Below are 6,694 nucleotides of genomic sequence, written 5' to 3' on the forward strand. Positions count from 1 at the left end.
TTGCTTTTTCGATGATCCAGCGGATGTTGGTAATTTTGATCTCTGGTTCCTCTGCCTTTTCTAAAACCAGCTTGAACATCTGGAAGTTCACGGTTCACGTATTGCTGAAGCCTGGCTTGGAGAATTTTGGGCATTACTTTACTAGTATGTGATTTGAGTGCATTTGTGCAGTAGTTTGAGCATTCTTTGGCATTGCCTTTCTTTGGGATTAGAATGAAAACTGACCTTTTCCAGTCCTGTGGCCACTGCTGAGTTTTCCAAATTTGCTGGCATATTGAGTGCAGCACTTTCACGGCATCATCTTTCAGGATTTGAAAGAGCTAAACTGGAATTCCATCACCTCCACTAGCTTTGTTTGTAGTGATGCTTCCTAAGGCCCACTTGACTTCACATTCCAGGATGTCTGGCTCCAGGTGAGTGATCACACCATCATGATTATCTTGGTCTTGAAGATCTTTTTTGTACAGTTCTTCTGTGTATTCTTGCCACCTCTTCTTAATATCTTCTGCTTCTGTTAGGTCCATACCATTTCTGTCCTTTATCGAGCCCATATTTCACAGTGTATATCTATATCAAATCATCATGTTTTACACTTTAAATATAATTTTAATTTGCCAGTAATACTGACAAAGCAAATACCAAAGCACAACAAAATCAAATTGAAAGACAGTGATGAAGAGAACATTTTAAAAGCACAAAAGAATAGGGAATTCCCTGGTGGTCCAGTGGTTAGGACGTTGTGCTCTCATTGATAGGGCCCAGGTTCAATCCCTGGTCGGGGAACAAAGATCTCACAAGCTGTATGCAATGGCCAAAATAAAATAAAATCCACAGGATTATAAACAAACAGAAAGCACCAAAGAATAAATGATATATTAAATACAGAGAAACAAAGATAAACATTACTGCTGACTTCTCAGAAAAAATACCAGTCAGGAGAAATTGAACTATCATCTTGAAACTGATGAAACGAAACAAAAACAAGGAGTAAAAAAAACTACCAACCCACGACTGGTAACACTACCCTTCAGCATGAAGATGAAATAAAAAGACATTTGCAAGTAAAAAAAGACCAGATTGGAGTAGGGTGGGTCATTAACACAGCACTAAGACTAGTGTTGTCTTAGCCCCTACAGGCTGCTATAACAAAACACCACGGACTGAATAGCTTATACACAACAGACACTTTCTCACAGTTCTGGAGGCCGGGAGCTCTAAGATCAAGGTACCAGCATGGCTGCCTTCTTGCGAGGACACACTTCTTATTTCCTGGCTGGCCTCTTCTTCCTATGTCCTCAAGTGGTGGAAGGGGCTGGGGATCTCTCTGGAGCCTCTTTTATAAAGCTCCTACTGTAAAACTTACTAATCCCATTCATGGGGCCTCCACCGTCATGACCTAAGTACATTCCAAGGTCTCCACATCGCCTCTGGAGTTAGGTTTCGACACATGAATTTGGGGGGAACACTTTCAGACCATAGCAAGTGTCTTTATAAGAAGAGAAAAGACAGACACACACAATGGCAGGTTGCCTCTGTGAGGACAAAGGCAGATTGTAGTCCTACAGCTAAAGCCAAGGAACACCACAGATTGGTAGGAAGGTAGGAAGAGACAAGGAAAGATTCTCCCCTACAGGTTTCTTTCCTTGGCTTCATATTTGGCAAAAGACACACTGGAACTCCTACGCAGATTTCTGGATCTCCTTCTTTGCATATATATGCTCCCATCTCTCTTGTAGTCCAGTTCCAGAAATTTTAGTTGCCTCACTCTCTACAAGCTCTGACTCTTTTCTCCTCAGCTCAGCAAGTCTGTCATGCTTTACTTGGAATCCCCCTTCTTATGCTGATATTTGGTAAACGCCACCAGGCAGAAAGCTAGGAAAATTGTAGTGCTCACTTCACTTTTCCTTTCTTTCAGAAATCACTCTTCTGGGCTGCCTATGGTCCAATGACTGAAGACATATATATTATTTCATATATACTGTAGAGTCATCTAATTTCTTATTGCAGGAGGTTTAGTCTGGTACCAGTTACTCTGTCATGGCTAGACGTATGTACTACTTTTTGACTGGTTCCTTCTGCTTACCATTATGTTTGGAAGCGTTATCCTTGTTGTTGAGTGAAGCAGTTAGTTTTATTTTTGTATGGTATTCCATTGTATGAATATATCACCATCTACTTATATATTCTTTAAAAAATTTTTTAAATTATTATTATTATTTTTTACTTTACAGTATTGTATTGGTTTTGCCATATATATTCTATTGTTGTTAGACATTTGAGTTGTTCCTATTTGTGGGCTATTATAAATAATGCTGCTATGAACGTTCTTGTACATGTCTTTCAGTATAGAATTCCTGTTGGGTATATATCTAGAGATGGAATTTTTGAGTCACAAGCTGTGCTGATAGTCAAGTTTACACATATAGCCAATTAGTTTTGCAAAATGGTTGTACCAATTTTTATTCTCATGTGCAGTGTATGAGAGTCTCAGTTGTTCCATGCATCATCAGCACCTCATGTTGTCAGTTTGTAAGATGTTAGCCATTCCAGTGGGTATGTTTTAGTTTGTATTTTCCAGTTTCCATGAAACTGATCACTTTTTCATATAATTATTGCTCTTTTGGATATTTGCTGGCCCATTCACATCTTTTGCCCATTTTACTATTGGATTTGCTTTTTTCTCTTATTGATTGATCAGTTAATTATTTACTCAGAGTCCTTTGTCAGTTATACACACTGCACATATCTTATTCCATTCTGTGGCTTGCCTTTTTGCCCTCTTAATGATGTTTTGATGAACAGATGTTCTTAATTTTAATGTAGTCCAATTTATCAATGTTTTAATTTCATCTTACATATGAAATCTTTCCTTTTCCCAAGGTTATGAAAATGTTCTTTTTCTCTTTAGAAGCTTTATTACATTATCTATTACATTTAGACTTGCAACGCATCCAGAAATAGCTTTTTGATGAGTCTGAAGAAGAGATCAAGATTCATTTCTTCTTCATATGGATATGCAGTTGACCCAATTCCATTTATTACCAAGACTGTCCTGTTCTCACTACTCTGCAGTGCACCTTTGTCATTAATCAAGTTTCCATATTTATAAGCATCTATTTCTGTCCTCTATTCTGTCCCATTTATCTGTTTATCTACTCTTGTGCCCATACCACAGTCTTAGTTATTGTAGCTTTATATAATAAGCCTTAATATCATATAGTGAGTCTTCTATGTTTGTTCTTCAAGAATATCTGGGCTGTTCTGAACCATTTGCATTTTCACATAAAATTTACAACAAGCTTAATAATTCTTATAATAATACTAGCTGGGATGTTGATTAGGGTTACATTGATATCTTTATAATATTTAGTCATCTAATTCATAAATATGAGAAAAACTTTTAAATTTTCTTCAGTTTTTCTCAATCACATCTTGCACTTTTCTCTGTAGACCTTTTGCATGTATTGACTTAATACTAAGTATTTGATATTTTTTGATGCTATTGTAAACGACATTTAAAAAATTTTCCCTATTGCTGCTGTTACATAGTAATATTGGCAATTTTTATAAATGTATCCATTTATTCAGCACCCTAAATTTAATTTTAGTAATTCATCTGTAGATTCTTTTGATTTTCTGTATGCACAACCATATTGTCTGTGAATGACAGTTTTACTTCTTACTTTCTAATTCTTAAGCTTTTTTCCCCCTTTTTTTTTTTTTTTTTGCCTCATACTATTTAGGACCTTCTGGAGGATGTCAAATAGAAATGAAGGATGGACATATCCTTCTCTTCTCTTGTTCCCAACATCAGGGGAAAATGTGTTAATATTTACTATGTTTCTAAATAATCCATATCTCAAAGAAGAAATCACAATGAAATTTAAAATCTTGTGCAGTACTTGGATGCAATCTCAAAAATGACAGAATAATCTCTGTTCATTTCCAAGGCAAACCATTCAGTATCATGGCAATCCAGGTCTATGCTCTGACCAGTAATGCTGAAGAAGCTGAATTTGAACAGTTCTATGAAGACCTACAAGACCTTCTAGAACTAACACCCAAAAAAGATGTCCTTTTCATTATAGGGGACTGGAATGCAAAAGTAGGATGTCAAGAAACACCTGGAATAACAGGCAAATTTGGCCTTGGAGTACAGAATGAAGCAGGGCAAAGGCTAATAGAGTTCTGCCAAGGGAATGCACTGGTCATAGCAAACACCGTCTTCCAACAACACAAGAGAAGACTCTACACATGGACATCACCAGATGGTCGACACCGAAATCTGATTGATTGTATTCTTTGCAGCCAAAGATGGAGAAGCTCTATACAGTCAGCAAAAACAAGACCAGGAGCTGACTGTGGCTCGGATCATGAACTCCTTATTGCCAAATTCAGACTGAAATTGAAGAAAGTGGAGAAAACCACTAGACCATTCAGGTATGACCTAAATCAAATCCCTTATGATTATACAGTGGAAGTGAGAAATAGATTTAAGGGACTAGATCTGATAGAGTGCCTGATGAACTATGGATGGAGGTACATGACATTGTACAGGAGACAGGGATCAAGACCATCCCCAAGAAAAAGAAATGCAAAAAAGACAAAATGGCTATCTGAGGATGCCTTACAAATAGCTGTGACAAGAAGGGAAGCGAAAAGCAAAGGAGAAAAGGAAAGATATACCCATTTGAATGCAGAGTTCCAAAGAATAGCAAGGAGAGATAAAGCCTTCCTCAGCAATCAGTGCAAAGAAATAGAGGAAAACAACAGAATGGGAAAGACTAGAGATCTCTTCAAGAAAATTAGAGATGCCAAGGGAACATTTCATCAAAGATGGGCTCGATAAAGGACAGAAATGCTATGGACCTAACAGAAGCAGAAGAGATTAAGAAGAGGTGGCAAGAATACACAGAAGAACTGTACAAAAAAAAATCTTCATGACCCAGATAATCACGATGGTGTGATCACTGACCTACAGCCAGACATCCTGGAATGTGAAGTCAAGTGGGCCTTAGGAAGCATCACTACGAACAAAGCTAGTGGAGGTGATGGAATTCCAGTTGAGCTATTTCAAATCCTGAAAGATGATGCCATGAAAGTGCTGCACTCAATATGCCAGCAAATTTGGAAAACTCAGCAGTGGCCACAGGACTGGAAAAGGTCAGTTTTCATTCCAATCCCAAAGATAGGCAATGCCAAAGAATGCTCAAACTACCACACAATTGCACTCATCTCACACGCTAGTAAAATGAAGCTTAAAATTTTCCAAGCCAGGGTTCAGCAATACGTGAACTGTGAACTTCCTGATGTTCAAGTTGGTTTTAGAAAAGGCAGAGGAACCAGAGATCAAAATTGCCAACATCCGCTGGATCATGGAAAAAGCAAGAGAGTTCCAGAAAAACATCTATTTCTGCTTTATTGACTATGCCAAAGCCTTTGACTGTGTGGATCACAATAAACTGGAAAATTTTGAAAGAGATGGGAATACCAGACCACCTGACCTGCCTCTTGAGAAACCTGTATGCAGGTCAGAAAGCAACAGTTAAACTGAACATGAAACAACAAACTGGTTCCAAATAGGAAAAGGAGTACGTCAAGGCTGTATATTGTCATCCTTATTTAACTTCTATGCAGAGTACATCATGAGAAACACTGGGTTGGAGGAAGCACAAGCTGGAATCAAGATTGCCGGGAGAAATATCAATAACCTCAGATATGCAGATGACACCACCCTTATGGCAGAAAGTGAAGAGGAACTAAAAAGCCTCTTGATGAAAGTGAAAGTGGAGAGTGAAAAAGTTGGCTTAAAGCTCAACATTCAGAAAACGAAGATCATGGCATCTGGTCCCATCACTTCATGGGAAAACAGATGGGGAAACAGTGGAAACAGTGTCAGACTTTATTTTTTTTGGCTCTAAAATCACTGCAGATGGTGACTGCAGCCATGAAATTAAAAGACGCTTACTCCTTGGAAGGAAAGTTATGACCAGCCTAGACAGCATATTGAAAAGCAGAGATTACTTTGACATCAAAGGTCCGTCTAGTCAAGGCTATGGTTTTTCCAGTGGTCCTGTATGGATGTGAGAGTTGGACTGTGAAGAAAGCTGAGTGCCGAAGAATTGATGCTTTTGAACTGTGGTGTTGGAGAAGACTCTTGAGAGTCCCTTGGACTGCAAGGAGATCCAACCAGTCCATTCTGAAGGAGATCAGCCCTGGGATTTCTTTGGAAGGAATGATGCTGAAGCTGAAACTCCAGTACTTTGGCCACATCATGTGAAGAGTTGACTCATTAGAAAAGACTCTGATGCTGGGAGGGATTGGGGGCAGGAGGAGAAGGGGACAACAGAGGATGAGATGGCTGGATGGCATCACTGACTCGATGGACGTGAGTCTATGTGAGCTCCGGGATTTGGTGATGGACAGGGAGGCCTGGCGTGCTGTGATTCATGGGGTCGCAAAGAGTCGGACACAACTGAGTGACTGAACTGAACTGAATGAAATAGAAATTGGTACTGAATCAGGTATTTGAGAGACAGGGCACAGGCATCTAAATATTTTTAAAATCTTCATTGGCGAATCTGATTTGCAAACAAAATTATGGTGATACCCTGGTCTCAAAAGACACAAGCTTTGAAGGAAATGTCATCCTACCAAGAAAGAGCCAGCCTGCCTTCCTTCTGTTCTCCCTTCC

General features: G+C 38.9%; 1 non-coding gene across 1 annotated transcript; it reads left to right on the forward strand.

The window, feature by feature from the left end:
* Window positions 1-711: 711 nt before the first annotated feature.
* On the forward strand, window positions 712-783 carry TRNAE-CUC (transfer RNA glutamic acid (anticodon CUC)). Its single transcript has one exon. It is a non-coding gene; the product is annotated as a tRNA-Glu (tRNA).
* The last annotated feature ends 5,911 nt before the right edge of the window (window positions 784-6,694 follow it).

The sequence above is a fragment of the Bos indicus genome, chromosome 1, assembly GCF_029378745.1.
Source record: "Bos indicus isolate NIAB-ARS_2022 breed Sahiwal x Tharparkar chromosome 1, NIAB-ARS_B.indTharparkar_mat_pri_1.0, whole genome shotgun sequence".
NCBI classification, from domain to species: domain Eukaryota; kingdom Metazoa; phylum Chordata; class Mammalia; order Artiodactyla; family Bovidae; genus Bos; species Bos indicus.